The sequence below is a fragment of the Xenopus laevis genome, chromosome 1L (assembly GCF_017654675.1).
Source record: "Xenopus laevis strain J_2021 chromosome 1L, Xenopus_laevis_v10.1, whole genome shotgun sequence".
In the NCBI taxonomy this organism is placed as follows: Eukaryota; Metazoa; Chordata; class Amphibia; order Anura; family Pipidae; genus Xenopus; species Xenopus laevis.
In genome coordinates this window covers 3185286-3194899 of record NC_054371.1, presented here as the reverse complement: position 1 = coordinate 3194899, position 9614 = coordinate 3185286, and positions in this window count along the sequence as shown.

The window sequence follows — 9614 nt, the reverse complement described above, 5'->3', positions numbered from 1 at the left end:
CACTGTAAGGAACTTACCCTGGTGGTCTAGCGGCAGCAGGGTCCACGCCGAGTTGTTGGCATGGACGCCCGTCGCACTGCTTCCTTCTCCTGTGCCGGCCTCCTCTAGGGTGCGTGCCGCGTGCACGTATGTCATTTAAAGGCCCAGTGTTGAGGCCAGCACGCAATTGGCGAAATTCAAATGTATATAAAGCCCATTTAGATTACAGGATCTTGCCCATTGTTAGGTTCAATTAGCTTGTTCCTGGGTGTTGCTCTATGTGATTCCTGTTTGATCTACTGTGTTTGACCCTTGCCTGCCTGCTTACTACTCTGACCTCTCCAATCCTGACCTTGCCTGCCTGAAACTACGTTGTTTTCTCCAGTCCTGAAACCTTGCCTGTTCTCCGAATATTCTCCGATCTCTAATTCTGATTCTAGCCTGTCTGACTACTCTAACTGCTTGTGCTGGCCTGACCTGTCTGTTCCTGGTGGCTTCTTATCTTCCAGCATCCTTGTAAACAGTCGTGCCCATTGCCTGCCAGAACTTACGCCTTGCACCTCTCGTTAAGTCCAGGTGGCATCTGAGTAAGCCGAGGGCTCATCCCGAGGCCAAAGGTGGTCACTTAACTGGTGAAGTACGAGCCGAGACCAGGGTGCTTGGCATCTGTTCTGGTGTAGGGTGCCAACCGTGACACTCAAAAGCCAGAGTCAGCCAGTACCCCAACTGATAAGGTTCCTAAGCCCTCATACCATACTGGTAAAAGTGTGGTTTAAGTAGCCACAATAGTCCAGACTGTCCAACTGGGGTGTAAAGCTTCCCTTTAGCCACTCCCAGAGAGAGAGAGAGAGAGAGAGAGAGAGAGAGAGAGAGAGAGAGAGAGATAGATCATCCAGGAAATTAGGGAGGGAACAGCTCCTAATAAGAAGAGCCAGATGAGGTCAGGAGCTAGAAATATTAAGACCCCATTCTATTCCAGAAGATGACCACTGCTACTGCAGATATCAGAATCACTAGCACTAAGATCACTTTATCTCTGGTAAGCCCTCACTAACAGACAGACATCTAGGGGCAAATTCACTATCAATCGTAGTTTCGCCAGGTGCAACTTCGCCGTGCTTCGCCGCACTTCGCCAGGCGTAGTTTCGCCAGCGCTCCGCAAATTCACTAAAATCCGAAGATGCACTCAGGGGTAGCGTAAGGTTGTGAAGTTGCGCTAGCGTTGATTCGCTATGTAAAGCGAAGTTACGCTAGCGAAGGCTAATTTGCATACGGCGCCAAATTCAAATTTCAATGGAGGAATACGTATCAGCACTACAAATGGCTAGAAAACCTTCAAATCAGCAAATAAAATTTTTATTTTGCCCTACACATGTGCCCACTGTCTAGGTAAGTTGCCATGAGTCAGGAAATGTAGGGAGGAAGGAGGGGAGCCCCAAAAAATTTTTCGATCTTTTTCAGCCTATCACCCATAATGTAGAAAACACGCTAGCGTTTTTTGGGACTTAGAAAAAATTTTGACTTTTTTTGAAACAATCCCTATCTACTCTATTGTGCTTCACCAGGTCTGAGGTGGCGAAGGAAGTCTAGCGTAAAAGGTAGCGTTCAGTACACTGTGCAAGTTAGTGAATTTGCGTAATTACGTCGCTATCGAAAATTCGCCAGGCGTAAGGGTGCGAAGTAACACTAGCGAAACTACGCCAGCGTTCGTTAGTGAATTTGCGCAGTAACGAAAATGCCAAACGCTAGCGAATTAACACTAGCGTTCGGCGCTTAGTGAATTTGCCCCCCAGTGTACTGTGTCAATCATCTCCAACACATAAAACCATGATAGACAATGGCATCACTATGATATCATATTACTATAATATTGGAACGCAAAGCACATTATATAAAATGAAAAGCCAACTACATTATATACAGTGAGGCACATTATAGGCAGTGCCATAGCAATATAGTAATTTAGGTTGAAAAAGAGATGAATGTTCAGCTGACAGTTGATCCAAAAGATACAAAGAGGTGCAGTGGATACTGGAATGACAAGCACTTTATATACAGTAAGAAGCCCTGGCAGTGATACACAAGGCACAGTGGATAGTGACACACCAAGCAAAATATATTAAATAAGATGCAGGAACATTATGGTTAAGATGCATCCAGGGCCCCCTACAGGCAAATGTCCAGGCCTGGATAGTTTCTCAACAGGATTTTTTTAAATCATTAAAACCTCATATGTCAACTTGAGGCGGCAAATTTTTGGCGAAAAGAAATGGGTCAAATTCGCCCATCCCTAGAAACTAGAGATTAATTAAGTAAGATTTCCCTGGGCAGGATTATTGGCCTTACTGCTGTCTCCAAGACCTGTGAAATCCTGATCATGTTCCTGTTTCGGCCGCTCTCTGGTTCCTGTCCCTGAAGGCTCCTTAGCCTGTGCTCCTGGTGGCTCTTTAGCCTCTGTCCCTGGCGGCTCTCTGGTTCCTGTCCTTGAAGGCTCCTTAGCCTGTGCTCCTGGTGGCTCTTCAGCCTCTTTCCCTGGTGGCTCTCTGGTTCCTGTCCCTGAAGGCTCCTTAGCCTGTGCTCCTGGTGGCTCTTTAGCCTCTGTCCCTGGTGGTTCTCTGGTTCCTGTCCCTGGCAGCTCTCCAGCTTCTGACCCTGTCATCTCTCCATTCTCTGACCCTGGTGGTTTCTCAGCCTCTAACACTGACGGCTCCTCAGCCTCTGACCCTGGCACTCTTTAGATAATCTGTTAATTGAGAGACTTGAATTAGAATTTTTGTTATTTAAAATGTATGCTATTCATCTTGTATCGCCTGGATGGCAGTTTGGAAATGGGGGGGTAGTGTTATGAATTCTCTGGTTTAGAACCAGGGACTTCTCCTGCTTGAGCCCCAGGAGGTGGAATAGTGGCAGCAGCCACCCTCTGTCCAGCTGTGGGCAATTGCTCATTTAAACTCTATTTAAGCCTGATTCCCTGACACCTCAAGGCTGTGCTTCCCAGATGGGAACAAATAAGAGAGAATGATGCACTCCCACCTCAGGAATACTTTAAATATCAACAAATTGCATAACGTTTAGGAGTACAACAGGTGACCAGCTCTGCACAAATTTTGAAAACAGGTGCCTGAAAAACAACCTTCTCTTCATAATTTTTCTGTACTATTATCTATTACCTACTATTATCTATTATACTACTATTATCACAGGAAGGGACAATACTCATTCCAAGATATAAACATTATGGACTGAGAAACTAGACATTTGCAATACTAAACTACAAATGAAGATTGAAAAAGATCCTCCTACATCATAATGAATAAACTATTTCTTCCTACAAGGAATCATTAATCCAATATGCTCTAAATGCGGCTAAACTCCTAATTCACCAAAAATGGAAATCTACTGTTCTGCCTACAATATCAGCATGGATCTCAGAAACTGAGGACATTCTCAAATATGAAGACCTACATGCTGACTCCTATAAAGCAGTATTCCATCAGGCCCTGGTGCTTTGTTTACATTCATTTTTATTAAAGCTTTATGAACAATATGAACATATATACTAGATTGAGCTGAGCCATCAGTGCAGCAATGAAGTGAGTCTGAAAGCTTTTTTTACGCTGAAGAAAATAACTTATTTGGCACATTTGCCTTTTCTGTATCTGTTATAACCATACTGGTACCATTATTTAAAGGAGCAGTCTCAACCTGCATTTTTTTTACTATTAATATACTTAGAAAAAAGTTTTGGAGTTAGTCTTAGCCTCTGCCGCAATGCACTCTTCATTTCCTTTCTTTGCCTTCTGGATTGCTGTTTTATAACATATAATATAGTGTTTATATTTATTAAATGCAGCTTCTATCCCCACAGACTTGTAGTTGTTAAATGCCTTTCTCTTCTTTCCTATTAACTTCTTTACTTCGATATTAAGCCACATAGAATGATTCTTAGAGCTTCTACATTTACTCCTTAAGGGAATAAATTGAGAACAGTAATGATTTAATATGCAGATGCAGATCCTTTACATTTCTCCACTACCTCAGGCTCAAGACCATCTCCTCCAAGTCAAGTTTCACCAATGCTCAGTGTCCCCATACCCCATGTCCACCAAAGTCATCCATTTCCATTTGTTGCCATGTTCATTTGCAACTGGAGTGAAAGGAAAAAAAGGCAGAGCACATGATGCCTCTCCATTATAAAGGCTTATGCAACACCCTGGCTAAGTTTGGAACTGCCAGGGCAAACTTCACTGACAAAAAAAGGGAGCACGTGCCCTTCCATATCCAATTTAGGCCCAACTCTTGACTGGTCAGACCAGTTGATTTTGAACCTGTAGGGGGTTTCCAGAACATAGGGGATTTCAAAAAGAGAGCACAAAATTTGAAAAGTGAAATGCTAATTTTGGTGGCATTTAATGGGTTAATCACTTAAACATATATAAACTTTAAGCAACCAAACTCTGATCCGGATTTGAATAACTTGTAAGTGCTGGATCAAATTTCTTTCTATAAATCTTCACATAGACCCGCACTTCAAATGCTCAGTGAATCAAATTATTTGTATTTGCATAAATTTATGTGTCCAATGTTTCGGACCACTTTAGGGCCTTTATCAAGGATGATATATATATATATATATAAATCTATATATATATATATACTCCCCCAAACTCCCAGCACTCACGATAAATATACTTTCATTGCCTGGGTGCATGCATCAAGATACTGCATACGATCCTCTCCAGAAGAAGCCGCACAACTCAGGACTTATTGCAAAGTAATAAATTTATTAAACACACTAACGTTTCGGCTGCAACAACAGCCTTTGTCAAAGGCTGATGTTGCAGCCGAAATGTTAGTGTGTTTAATAAATTCATTTCTTTGCAATAAGTCCTGAGTTGTGCGGCTTCTTCTGGAGAGGATTATATATATATATATATATATATATACACATATAAAACCAATTACATTATAACATGTCTGGCATTTGGAAAAAAAGAATGTGTCTTATACAAATGAAGGCCAAAACAATTGTTTAGTGTTTGGATTACAACAAAAGTTAAATAAAATAGAGTCTAAATTGTATAGATTATAGCAAAGGCTGCCAATGGATTAAGGGAAATGTAGATTTGTAGTTTAGGGGGTGGTCAACATTTTTGCAAATCCACACTAGAATTACACTATGCATTTTGTTTTCACTCATGGGAAAAAACTTGCAATAAAATCAATAAATATTATGCATGTTGACTCCAATGCATTTTGTGTAAAAAAATATGTACACACTACTGACCCCAATGCATTTGACATAAGAAAAATGCCTATTGATGGCATTTGGCCATTCATTGAGAAAATTGTTCATTTGTTGGTTAAAAGGCATTTCCCAAATTTTCTTTTCTACAAGGAAAAATATATCAGATCTATAGGTCTTGTGACAAGCTGGCTGACTGTACATGCAATTATTTGGGAAGATTAGCTGTGATAGGCAGGAGTGTAGGAGCATGGCCGGCCAGACCGGCCGGGCGTCCCCTCTACTGAGATCGCGCATACGTGAGAACGTGCATGTGCACTGATAGCAGCATCACAGCACACGCCACTCTCCTGTCACATAGGCGTGTGTGCACACAGAACAGGACTCCAGCCCGGACAGGGGTAGGCAGCCGTTTAAGGTACATGCCGGGTGCCCCCTAAACTTTGTGCCCTAGGCACATGCCTACTCTGCCTACTCCTAGTTCTGGCCCTCAATAGGAAAATAAAGACAGGGACACCTGGTCTGCAGGCAAAAAACAGTTTTTTTTCAGCAAAATTTTCCCAACATAAATGTAGGGGCCCCTACGGGTTAATGTGCCCTGCAGCTTTAAGGCCCCATGTTTTTCTTCGAGTGATCTGCCAGGAGAGGTGTGACAGCTTCCTGCTACCCTGCACTATAGTGAGTGTAAGGAGTGGCCTCTTCCTCTTTCTCCTCTGGATGCTGATCCAGCTGGATGTGCTCAGGGGGACTGAGTGCAATAGGCCCAGAAGAAGTCATGTGTCCAAGTCGGGGACCAGGAAACCCCGTGAATGAGGAATAGATATACTAGGGCAGACTTGTCATAGTCTCTCTAGGAGAGAAAGGCAGAGAGGTGAGAGAGAAAGAGCAGCTGAAGCTCCAACAAGGATTTGCAGTAAGGGAGGAGCTTCCCAGAGGCTCTGTGTGTTGCCTCCAGTCAGGGACCTCAGTAAAGAGGGACTGTAGGGTAGAAGCTGCTTTCCTGACAACTTCTAGGAGGGAATGTGTGTGAATTCTGCAAATGCCTAATGGAGGCTCTTCCTCATGAAATGTAGGGATGGGCGAATATGACACGTTTTGTTTGGCAAAAAATCCGCCGCCGGCAAAGTGTCGCAGACACCCACTATGTGCGTCTTTTTTTTGACGCACACCACCATACAAGTCTATGGGCGTAATTTTTTCGGCAAAACAAGGCGAAAAATGTGCCCATCCGTAATGCCTGTGTCTGCTCTAGGTGAGCTGCCTGCAGATCTGTGTGACCTCTCTATATGCTGTTGCCTCAACTCCTGCGTGAGTACAAACCTGATGTCACTTACCTCGTGCAGAGTAATAAACCTTGTTCTGTTTTATTAAGAACCTCCTGGCGCCCAAGTATTTTCTTATTGCACAGTAGCCTGTGGGAGTTGTAGTTACACTACACCACACCTTTAACCCTTTAACCGCCAAGCATCGTATGGCGTACATGCTGGTGGTTCAGGGCTCAGGCTGCCAAGAACATACACTGTATGTTCTCCTGCAGCTGAGCCCTTCTCTCTTCTCTGCAGAGAGTCAGGAGGGTAGACAGCCCCCTGGGCAACGTGGCTGGGGGGCTGTCAAGTCAGATCTGCGACGCGATTGTCGCAGATCCGACTTCAAAGTAGCAGAAGTGCTGCTACTTCCTAACCTGCCCACTCACTTCGCAGTAACTCTGCTGACACGCTGCCTTGGAGTCCTCCTTCGGTCCTCCTGATTCAAAAACGGTAAGTGCATGTTTTTTACACACTTACCTGCACTTACACATACTTACAGTACATTTATACACTTACACAAACATTTTAGTAAAGATTGGAATTTTTTATTTTTTTTATTTTAGCACACTTGGTCCCTTTTGTACACTTATTTACACTTATTTACACTTATTTACACTTATTTACATGTATTTGCACACTCAGACAACTTTTCGAAGTGCACAAATATGTATACATAAAAACTCACAAACTGGTGTTTTCTTTTTTTTTACTTATTCATTGTACCATTGTTATTTTGACAGCGTGACTATTGGATAATCGATTTCGGCACTAATTACGCTGTCGGTTCAATTATTTTGTTATTTCATTGATTTACGCTATTTTTTGGTTTTATTGCAATTGTATCCATGCAGTATTGTTCCTTATGTATCTTTAGTATAGTTTTGCTGTTTTGGTATAGAAAGATATATTTTACTTAGTTTGATTCGCCAGAATATATGCTTTCCAAAAATATATAGTTTTCTGTGGGTCTTTTTACAGTTTTGGGGTCTTCCAGCACATAACGCACAGTTGGGGCTCTCTTTTCTGCAGCTTAGTTGGCTAGCATGAAAATTCATATGCATGTTTTTCATTTGGGGTCCGTACACGCCACATACTTTGGTAAATCTATGCATATTGGGCATCAAACTATTCAGTAGACTTCTGACGTCCATATTTAGGGTGATTTTTATTTATATGTAAAACATTGAGTGCGATAAATGTGGCAAACTGCAACAATTTTAGGTGATTTTCAGAAATGTTGTAAAAACCTCTACGTTTAGAAAAGCTTTGCAGTTTGGTAGTTTGGTGTAGAAAGACTTCTTTTTCTTTGTTGGATTCGTCAGAATGTGTACTTTCCAAAAATATATGGTTTTGGGGGGTCTTTGCTGTTAGGAGGGTCTTGAGGCACATAATATGAAGTCAATGTTCACAGAAGGCGAATCGGCAGCAGAGAAAAATCATATGCACTATTTTCATTTGGGGGTCCGCACATGTCAGCTGCCTTGGTATATCAATACATATTGGGCATCAAACTGTTCAGTAGACCCTTGGCATCAATATTTATGTTATTTTACAATTGTATGTAAAAAATTGGGTGAGATAAATGCGGCCAATTGCAATATTTTTAGGCAATTTTCACAAATGTAAAAACCGTTGCTTTTATCGCCAAATTTAGGAAAGGTTTGCGATTTAGTACTTTGGAGTACACCTATACATTTTGGGCATCAAACTGTTCAGAGGACCCTAAGCTTTCATATTTGGGGTGATTTATCTTGATACCTAAAAGTATGTGGGAAATACGATGCTGCAGGGTGGAAACTTTGAGGTGATTTTTGTAAATGTCACCAAAATCACCAAATTTAGGAATGGTTTGCGGCTTGGTACTTTGGAGTATAAAGACACGCATACCCAATTTAGATTCGTGGGAATGTGTACTTTCCAAAAATATATGGTTTTCTGGGGTGAACTTACTTTTTTCTTACGGGTGTCTTCCTTTTGGGGCCCCTATATGCCATGTGCTTGGGTACACCTATACATATTGGGCATCAAACTTTTCAGAGGACCCTAGGTTTTCATATTTGGGGTGATTTCTATTGATACCTAAAAGTATGTGGGTAATACGATGCTGCAGGGTAGGATTTTTGGAAATGTCGCCATAATCACCCAATTTAGTAATGGTTTTCCGCTTGGTACTTTGGTATAGAAAGACATGCATTTGGATTCAGGGGAATGTATACTTTCCGAAAATATATGTTTTTCTGGGGTGAACGTACTTTTTTCTACCTTTGCAGTCCCCCATAATTATGTAAATGTGTTGATTTTGCAGTATCTGAAATGACAGACCAAAACGGGGGGGTCTTCCTTTTGGGGCCCCCTATGCCACGTGCTTGGGTACACCTATATATATATTGGGCATCAAACTGTTCAGTGGACCCCAGGCTTTCATATTTGGGGTGTTTTACATTGATACCTAATGATGTGTGGGAGATAGGTTGCTGTAGAGTGGAAGCTTTGAGGTCATTTTTCAAAAAATTCACCAATTTCTAGAAAACATTATAACTTTAGGAAACAATTGCAACTTGGTAGTTTGGAGTACAAAGATATTTGTACCCATTTTCCAGAATCTGTTCTTTCTAGTAATGGGTAGTTTTCTAGGGTAAATCTACTGTTAGTGGAATGTTTGGCCTTGAAATCAAAAGTATGCCGTTTGGGGAGCGTTGCTTTGGAAATTTGGTAGTGTAATGCTTGTAGATTTTGATCTATACAAGTGAGAAATCTCCATAAAACTATATATATATTTGGTATTGCCGCATTCAATCGGCTGTGTTCTCGTACATAAAATAAATGATGTTTCTGATATATGTGATTGTTCTTCGTGAAACATGATTTTTTTCATTTTAGAAGCCTATATTTTTTTACAGAAGTAGAATTACACCAAAATTCTTGCATATTGTGAAAGTTCAGGTTGTCCTGAAAAAAACCAATATATTGTTTTCCTGGGTAAACTAAAAGACCACCCCAGGAAAGGCCCTTAAAGTGAAAGAGTGCAAAATATCTAAAAACTGCTTGGCAGTAGATGTTTGCATCTAGGCAAAACGGTTGGT